Source organism: Plectropomus leopardus, chromosome 23, assembly GCF_026936395.1.
Source record: "Plectropomus leopardus strain MGB_pleo_1.0 chromosome 23, ASM2693639v1, whole genome shotgun sequence".
In the NCBI taxonomy this organism is placed as follows: Eukaryota; Metazoa; Chordata; class Actinopteri; order Perciformes; family Serranidae; genus Plectropomus; species Plectropomus leopardus.
In genome coordinates, this window is record NC_142198.1 from 23,118,534 (window position 1) to 23,128,627 (window position 10,094).

At 38.3% G+C, this 10,094-nt stretch overlaps 1 long non-coding RNA gene across 2 annotated transcripts; it reads right to left on the reverse strand.

Moving 5' to 3' along the window:
- Nucleotides 1–1,681: 1,681 nt before the first annotated feature.
- On the reverse strand, nucleotides 1,682–4,139 carry LOC121961916 (uncharacterized). Of its 2 annotated transcripts, none has more exons than XR_006107093.2 (3): nucleotides 3,884–4,139; nucleotides 3,021–3,153; nucleotides 1,682–2,119 (listed from the first exon to the last, which is right to left on the reverse strand). It is a non-coding gene; the product is annotated as an uncharacterized LOC121961916 (long non-coding RNA). The 2 variants fall into 2 exon arrangements; XR_015775685.1 differs by lacking the exon at nucleotides 1,682–2,119 and adding an exon at nucleotides 2,605–2,954.
- Nucleotides 4,140–10,094: the final 5,955 nt, after the last annotated feature.

A 10,094-nucleotide genomic window follows, 5' to 3' on the forward strand; every position in this document is an offset into this window, starting at 1 on the left:
CATACGAGAATAATAAAATAAAGCTGAGAAAAAATTTGTCTTTTTAACTCATGCATGATGACAGAAAAGGCCTGTTTAAAATTTAAAGTCATAAAAGAGTTAAAACTCTCCCCCCATTGTTTCCTGTCGATCTCCAGCGTCAATGACGGAAAATTCCCCAAAACTTCTACCTGTGAAAGTCTTTGTGAATATCTAGCATTTCTACACTTAAAATAATTCAATTCAACATTCATTTCTCGTGCTGCAGCCGAGGAAATATGTTCTGATATTTCTTTAAAACGTGGTTAAAAAGGCAGCAAGGAATTTGGAAAGAAATGTCCTGCGAACTGCAAGAAATTAGGGGGAAAAAAGGTAGAAAATGACCTAGAAATATAGTTTAAAAAGAAAGACATATGAAAAATACATAAATAATATATTATTATTATTATTATATTTTATTTCCCTCTTCACATGTTTTTTCAAGAAATATTTGTTAAACAATACATAGCATGGTTTTTTGTTAATTTTAAAATGTTGGCATTTTATTTTTTGTCTTTAAACAATTTTTGGCGATTTTTTTAAAATATGAGATTATTTATTTCTTCCCAAAGTTTGGTGATTTTTAAAGAAACAAAATGGCAATTGTTTTTTCTGTAAATAAAACTTGATTTGAAAGGGCTGTTGTCCTTTTTTTTATTTTCAAATGAACCATTTTGTTTTCTTTCGAAAGGTTTTGGCATTCAGTGTTTAGCCCAACAACACTCGGGAGGACCACACCAACAACCAACTCTACCTCCTGATGGGAAAAAATCCTAAAATCTGAATTCCGGAGTCCCTACGGTTTCTTGTTGTGCGTGAGTCGGTGGCTGTTGAAGTGCTGCAGGAGCCTGAAGGCCTGCTGACACCGTTCACACTCAAACGGCTTCTCTCCTGTGTGAATGCGCACGTGTTTGTTGAGGTTGCCCTTGTGTGGTTGAATTTCTTCCCGCACTCGTTGCAGTCGTGCGGTTTCACGCCCGCGTGGATCAGGCCGTGAGTCCTCAGGGTCACGGCCTGGGTGAAGCTCTTGCCGCACTGGGAGCAGCGGGACGGTTTCTCCTCGTGCCTGGACAGGTGTTTCTTCCGCGTGGACGGGTGCGTGTAACCTTTCCCGCACTTGTCGCACCGGTACCGTCTCTCTCCTGTGTGGCCGCGCTCGTGAACGATGAGGTGCTGCAGCAGCCGGAAGCTTTTCCCGCAGTGCGAGCGGCTGTGCGGTTTCTCCGGTGTGGATCATTTTGTGCTTCTTCAGGTTGTTCCTGAGGCTGAAGGCTTTGGGGCACACGCTGCACCTGCAGGGTTTGCGTCCCGCACCCTGAACCGCTTCGGACCCAGCTTGCACTGGTACGGTTTCTCTCCCGTGTCAGGCCAGTAGTTGGTGGTGATGACTTTTTGGGGATTGATTTTTCACTTTTTGCAGGTGTTTTGATTTTTTTAAGTGATTTTTCAAATATCTTGGCTTTTTTTCCTTAATTTTTGGTGAGTTGAAAGAAAACCTGAACTCCAAACCCCGGGATCACAAAAATAAAAATCGAAATACAGGAGAGGCTCAAACCAAACTTCTGCCGTCCAAAATTGCAAAATGTGAAGAAATATCCTCAAGGCGTTGTTGAGATATCACATTCAGTCCAAGGCTTTCAGCCACAGATATGATGAGCCAGAGAATCATAAAATCATTATTTATTTTATGCATGTTTTATAACTTATGACCACAGACTCTACAATCTATAATATTAATATTTTTCAAAATAAAGCTTCAACAGGAGATTAATTCATGGACAGAAATATTTACCTCCATCTCCTGGATCAGAGGCCCAGACATCTTCGGCTTCTCGTTGGTCCGCTGAGGCGCCCACACCCCGCCTGAGCCGCCGCCCTCCTCCTCCCAGTTGCGGTCGTTGTCGTCGCACTCTGACTCCCGTCCTTCTCCTCTAAACAGATCTCCCTCGGCTCTGATGTCGGGGTCCAAAGAGTCTCCGGTGTCCGCCTGCTGATCGCCGGTCGTCTGTCGGGTGGAAAAGCTGCAGGTTCAGTTCCGGCGTTTTCATGCAGTCCACCAGGCAGACAGACGGCGGCCTCAGAGCGAGGACCGGCAGGTGGTCTGCGGATTCACAAACCACAAAAAACACAATGAGCCACATTCAAAGAGCCTGACGTTTTTGATTTGGGCTTTAAGGGAGGAGCACATTGCTCTACATGGCTGCAATTTTTTATTCTACCAAGATTTTAAAAAAAAACAAAAAAAAAAAACGGTATATTTTGGGAAGTTTTGTAGATGTTCTTTCTTTAAAAATGTTGGTAAATTTTGAAGAAAATGTCAACCTTTTTTATTTAAATTTTTTTTTTTTTTTTGGGGGGCTTGATATCTTAAAAATGGCTATTTTTTTCCTTAAAAGGTTTCTGCAGTAATCACAGAAACTTTATGTGGCTGTATTTTGAAATTCTCTTTTAGTTGATTTTTTAAGACGCTGCGTGTTTTTATGGCGATATTTTCAGAAAAACAGGCAATTTTAAACAGTAATTAATTAATTAATTAGTTATTTTTAAAGAAAAAAAGGCCAAATTTTTGGTTTGAAAGCCATGTTTTAAGATTTCTTTAAGTCACCGAAAATGACATCATTTATCATGACCACAGATGTAAAAACAGAAATTTCAGGTTCATGAAACAAAATTTATTTATATAGCACATTTAAAAACAACAAAGGTTACTGTACAAAAGTACTGGACAACATAAATAGCCAATAAAAGCACAGAAAGTGATCAAGTAAAAACAAACATACCAAAACAATTAACCAAATACAACATGAGTGATGAACGGCTCGTCAAAGGCCGACGAGAAGAAGTCGGTCCCATGACTTTTCCAAAACATTCCAGGCCTTGAAATTGCTGTTTGTAAATTCCATGAATTTTCCAGGTTTTCCATGACAGTATGAACCCTGTACAAAGATCACACAATAAAAGGTAATGAACTAATAAGTGAACTCAACACGTGAGCTGCTCACCGTCCAGCTGCAGACTCTCAGCTGGTCTCAGGTCTGCTGGTGTCCTCGCGCAGTCCTCCAGCAGACGGACAGCTGCTTGAAGTCCAGCAGAGACAGAGCGCAGGCGGACTCCAGCATGTCCCCCGCAGTCCGTCTGACGTCCAACAGATCCGAAAGCAAGACATAAAAACATCAGCTCACTGTAATTTTGAAACTTTCTTTACACCATTTAGTGACACATTAACCGTTTGGTAGAGGCACGTCTTCAAAACAACAACAAAACAACAACAAAACAACAACAAAACAACAACAAAACAAAAAACACGTGGTCTGTTACCAACAAAATGTTGTAGCAGACATAGAAGTAGTAGTAGCAGAGGATGCTGAAGAAGTAGTAGTTGTAGTAGTAAGAGAAGGAATGGTAGTACTACTACTATTACTGCTACAACCACTGTTACTTCAACTACTACTCCCACTACTACCTAGTGGTTGTAGTAGGTAGTAGTAGTAGGAGAAGGAGTAGCAGTGGTTGAAGTTGTAGTAGTAGTAAGTGAAGGAGTAGAAGTAGTAGTAGGAGTCGTAGTGGCCGTAGTAGTAGCAGTAGTAGTAGTAGTAGTAACAGTAGTGGTGGCAGAGGTTGTAGCAGTAGTAGTAGTATTTGCTCTGTTCAGATAAATAGTACAGAAACAGGTTTCTGTGCATATCTGAGCGGAGCTGTGTTTGTTATCTGAGGCGAACTTTAGCTTAGCATCAGTTTGAGCCTCTCGTGTTAGCATTGCGTTCAAGCTTCAAACCGGAGCTAACTTTTAGCTGCCTCCGGTTTCTGTTACTTTGTTAACTCTTTGCTGTGACAATAAAAAGAGAAAAACATCCCAAAAACTCACCAAACGGAGGTAAAGTCGGTCTCTCCCGGGCTAACGTTCGCGTTAAACCGCTGCTAAAAACAAATCTCCGCTTCGTATCGACACAAATAAACTTCCGTTTGACTCTCTAGTTGTTAAATTTGTTACCGGACTTTTCATGCCGAGGGTGAAATGCTTAAAAAGTGATTAAAACCGAAGAAAACGCACGACAGAGGAGCGCTGGACGACTGATTTTTCAAAAAGGGAAGCGTGTGTTTTCTTCCGGGTTTTCGACCAATGGGAGACGAGGAGGCGAAAAGGAGGCGGGTTTTTTCCAGAGATCTGGCGCCAATCATTGAGTCGCCTGTAAACAGGACAACGGCGACCCGTTTAGGACAAAAATAATTCAATACGCGTTTTTAAAGTTTAATTTTAATTTTTAATTTTTAATGTTTTATCGCGGGAATATAAAACAATCAGTCATACCAGTTCAAATAGCAAGAAAGTGTAAAATTATTTCCGAAATTTTGTAGCTTAATAATAATAATAATAATGATAATAATAATAATAATAATAATAATAACAATAACGATAAGAAGAAGAAATGATCATCTGTATTTATTTATTTTTAAATTTTGTAGTTTATTTTCTAACACCATATATAGTATAGCATAAATAGATTTTTTTTCTATTATTATTATCTTTGGTTTGCTCTTTTATGGTTTTATTCTGTCAAAAAAATAACATAAACTTAAGAATCTTGTCCATATGTGGACGACAGACATGCAAAGACAAGACAGAACAACACCATTAAATTACACAAGCTGCACAAAACAGATAATTTGTATAAAATTGAAACACACCACAGAAAAAGAAGAAAACCTTTAAAAGTCATGGCTTCTCTAAACACCACAAGATGGAGCCCCGTGATCAGTGTGTGTCTCTTAACAGCAGGTTTGATTCAAATCAATAGTTTCACCCTTAAATGATAAAACCTCAAGCACCATCACTTTCCTTGTGCTGCTTTCAAACACTTTTCACAAGAGTTTAAACCTTCTAGTCTAGGGGAAAAAGCTAGGAGAAAACTATATTTACAATTCATAGTTACATATTTAAAATTAGGCAATATTTTTTTCATGCCATTCTTTGTTTTTCTTTAAATTTATTTATTATTTTTTTAAACTTATTTTCTGGTAATTTTTTTGTCCTTTTTAGGAATTTCTTGCCAAATTTTGGGTCATTTCTTCTTTTGTTGCACATTGCCTTCTTCCAACATTTTTTTTTTCAACATTTTTATTTTCCAAAGAAATTAATTTGCTTAGGTTTCACAAGATTAAAAAACAATATGAGTTTGGCTTCAAGAGGCAAAAGAAATACATAAATATTTTTTGAAAAAAATCATAGCAATCCGATGTGAGTGAGGGAGGTCAGTTTGGATTTGTAATTTTACAGGAATGAGTTGAGGTGAAGCATCAACACACAAACATGTTTAAATGAAACATCTGTGACACAAATATTTCTGTTATGAGATAGAAACGCCTGAAATAGACTCTGAGCCTCTGAAAGAAAAGACACCCTGAGGGTCCTCAGGCTGATAGCAGATAAAGAATTTAACAATTGATTGTACAAGGCAGAACACACACACACACACACACACACACGCAGAGCCACAGGCTGGACGCTTTGATAAGTCGCTCTTTTGAAGATGGACAGATTTGAAGTCCCTTTGAAGCGACTTTTACTGATGTTGTTGGTTTGCGAGCCTCAATTAAATTGACTTAATCATTCCAAACTCAAAGACTTCTTTTCTCATGCATAATTGATTGCTGTGTAATGCAGAATAGCAGGAGCGGGCTGGGCAGGGCACGCACAGAGCCTCATCCAAGTTATCCCCTCCAGCTGCTGCAGGACTCACACTGCAGTCACATGTGTGCGTGTTTCTGATTTTCTGGCTGCTGGCTTAAAAAATACAATTAAATGAGAAAAAAAGAGAAATAAGCCTTGTAGCTGCGCGCCTCCACGAACCAGTTAAGTTCAGCTGCAGTTTCAGATTTCACCCATATCTGTTAAAACACAGAGAAAATCTCTATAATCAGCTCAGTTTACTGATTACTGTCACAGATTCAGTATCTGATCAAATGTTTCTGTTCTGTTCCTGAGATATGATGTCGAAAAATGGACAAAAAGCATGATGATGTCACAGTGAAGTTGACTGCCGACTTTTAGGATATAAAATTTCATTTCAATATTTTTATCCTGTGAGGTATTTGAGTGCAATTTTTTCATAATTACATATGAATTCTTGAGTTATGGCCAAAAACATGTCGTGTGAGGTCACAGTGACCTTTGAGCTTCAACCACCAAACTGTAATCCGTTCATTCTCGAGTCCTCGTGGACGTTTGTGCCAAACGTTTAGGGAATTCACTCAAGATGTTCTTGAGATATCACATTAAGAATAACCAGAAGAGGTCACAGTGACTTTGACCTTTGACCACCAAAAGCTAACCAGTCCATCATTGAGTCTAAGTGGACGTTTGTGCCAAATCTGAAGGAATTCCTACAAGGTGTTCTTGAGATATCGGGTTCACACGGATGAGAGAGGCATTATTATCATTATTTGTTTTTTTCCACCTTCAACAAGCACCTGGTTTTCACAAAATTCATGTGATATTTATTTTAAATATCATAAGAAAACCTGGATTTCATTCATTTCAATGCAAAAAATAGACCCCAAAAGTAAAACCTAAACTTATTCTTGTGAAGGTGAAACGCTGAGAATGGCTTGAGGGAATTTTTCTTTTTCAAATCTGTCACAAACATCCACTTGGACTCATTAGATTTTGGTGATTAAAGGTCACTTTGACTTTGCATCCGTCTCATCTCGATATCTCGAGAACACCTCGGAATAATTTATTTAAAACACGTTTCTGGCCATAACTCAAGAATGCTTATGCTAATTATGCACATTTTCACACAATAATTAATTGGATAAAATGATGACGTGGTGACATTTTTAAATCCCGAAGGTCAACGTCATTGTGACTTTACTGAATTAGTGACACTAATCTCAGGTGTCAAAAACCCATATAAGTCTTACAACGTCTTCTTTTGTTTGACCCACAGTCCAAACTGTCAAAAAATTTCAGTTTACAGCCGAATAAAAGAAGTAAAACTGCATTTATTTCTCCTCTCTCTGCAGCCACCAGACAAAAAACACCAGTGGACGTCTTTGGGAGCATGAGTAAACGCTCTGTAACTCCCCCTCTGATGGATGCTTCTGCATTTCTGTATCTCACTCTAAAATCTGGATTGATTACTTCCTGTGTGGAAAACATTCCCCAGCGGTGTCAACACCAAACACCGAGCAAATCTCCTGCGTCTCAATTAGAAGAGGATGTTTTAGTCACCGCTCCAGTTTGTGAGTTCACGTTTGAACAGAAAACATGTTGATTTTAGACACAAGGAAGCTTCACTTCGCCTCCCTTCTTACACTTTAAACAAACTGATGGACAGATTCGCTCTGCCAGCTGGCTGCGGCACAAACGCTGCAGAGGGTCTGTGTATTCCCCGTGTTCGGTGGCACTGGTGCAGCAGTTATTAAAGTCCTTCACATCAAACTTTTACTGAGATCTCACAAACTTGCTGAATAAAAACAAGACTGATTTCTTGATTAATCTGTGTTTTAATGATTGCAAAGAACAAGGTCATCGTTATCAGAGCGTTGGCTTGTTTCCAAACTTGGTTGGAATTAAAAGTGCAGTAGCGAAAAGTAACTGAGTACATTTACCGAACTAAATTACTTGGGTACAAATTTGAGGTACTGTAAATGCAATTATATTTTCTATATACCTTTCCACATACAACAACTACATTGGCGGATATAGCCCAGTCACTGGGAAGAAAAATGGCAATGTACATACATACAATCACTATGTCTGCAAAAATAGCCCAGTTGGCAGATATAGCCCAGTCATCGGAAATAGCCTGGTTTCCAGAAATAACCCATTCACCGGAAAAAAAATCTTGACATTGTACGTTTCTGCAAACCATGAACAAGTTGCATACAACCACTACATCAACAAAAATTGCCCAGTCAGCAATATAGCCTACTCATCGGAAGTATTCCAGTTGCCAGAAAAATATTAAGAAAATGTTACATACAACCAATACATTGGTGGAAATAGCCCAGTCACCAGAAATAGTCCAGTCACTGGAAGTAGCCCAGATGCCAGAAATAGCTGAGTAATTGGGAAAAATGCTGGTAATGCACTTTTCTGCACATTATGAGTATGTTACACGCAACCAGTAAATCGGTGGAAATAGCCCAGTCACCAGAAACAGCCCAGTCACTGGCCCAGCTGGCGGATTTAGCCCAGTCATCAGAAATAGCCCAGTTGCTGGAAATATCCCAGTCTCCACAAGAATTTCACTTGTACAAGAGTTTCTGCAAACAATGAATATGTACATTTCTGTGTTGGAGCTATTTGTTCTCAGTATTTAATTGTTTTTTTTCTGATCATAAGTAATATTGTTTTGATTATTTTACATGTTTGTGTTATTTAGATTAGATTTTTATCATGTTTTTATTTGTTAGTTATTATTATTATTATTTTGTTTAGCTTTTTTGCGTAATTAGTATTTTGTTTTGTTAGTATATTTGGTAATACACCCTCACATACTGATACAGGTAGTAGCTGCATGTCCTTACTGCTTTTTTTTTTTTAATACACCTTATGTGCAAATAAATTAAATTTGCCTAGACCTAGCAGGCTGAAAGATTCAGATTTTGATTTGACAAGGATTACATTTTGATTACAACAAAATCTAACTGATGCAATAAAAGTTTTAATGAGAAGTGGGTTAAAAACACTCCCCCTGCATACAGAGAAGAAACGTTTTTATGATTGTGGCAGATGGTAGGCGTATATATTAACTGTGTTGCTGCATCAGTCACGGTGCACCTGATGTCTACAATTTTCTTACTTTATTTTACAGTCACTATGTCAACAACGCCTCAGACTGGAGTTGTTTAAACTCGGTTATTAGTATTCAGTCTGAGTGTGGAGTTGCTCAATGTTTTGACCTTGGCTTCACACACTCCCAGCTGAACATTTAGCACACACAAACACACAAACTCTCTCCGCCCCCGGTGCCCTGCAAGATTACAGAGATTTACATCCTCCTCCCCCTCCATCACCAAAACACTTTTACAAGTTAATACCTCAGGTACACACACACATTGCCTGGCGGAGGTTTGTGTGTTTTGGTGAAACCCCGCAGGATTTCAGTCTTCTCCATTATGAGAGACAGCGACATATATGCAGGGAAGTCCCAGCAGGAAACCTCTTCAGCGCTCAGATCATGTGAGGAGCTCAAAGGGTCCCTCCTCCACCTGACCTGCTTTCATGTTTCTCTCACTGTAAACAGAGAGCAGAGATGTGGAGGGATGAGCACATTCAAACGTCAATACTTTAACACTCGAACTGTATTCATTTCAGTTTTTTCACGCAGTTGCAATTTCACAGCCAGTATAATAAACACCTCTAAATGTGCGCTCAGTATTAAAGGCGTTTTGGTGAGTTTGTGCCCATTTTCACACCTATAGATGCCACGTTATCCATACGGAAATGTAATATGTGTGCATATATTGAATTTCCATATATTAACTACATGTACAGATGAAGTAAAAACATATATGTACTTGTAAAAACATTATATGAAACCTTGAAATTGGATAAATTAAATATAATGACATATACCTATAGCTAATACAAATATGTATCTGTCTATACATATATCTATATCTATCTATACATGCGTACCTAATTATTGTACCTATTTTTTTATTGACTACTTACTTAAACATTTTAGTCTGCTTAACTAGATGTGCTGTATTATGTAATTATTTTTAAAGATTTTATCTACCATGTTATGGATGATTAAGAATATTTATTTATTCATTCATCCATTTTTTCACTTATAATTAATATTATATTTAGTTACCTATTTTTATCTTTTATCTATAGGTTTTATCCTGCCTCTGGTCTTTCCTCCCTTATGTCAGCGTTTCCTCAGTTCCTCGTTTTAATGAGTACTCTTATTTTGGTTCTCATATTAATTACAAAGTCTTGCTTTTTACCCATGTGCCTGTGCACTTTTATTCTGTGTGTAGTTTGCAAGAGTGAACTGGCCGAGAGGGCAGCATAAAACATCATTACAGCAATTAAAACAAGGAGACGAACAGAAGCAAGC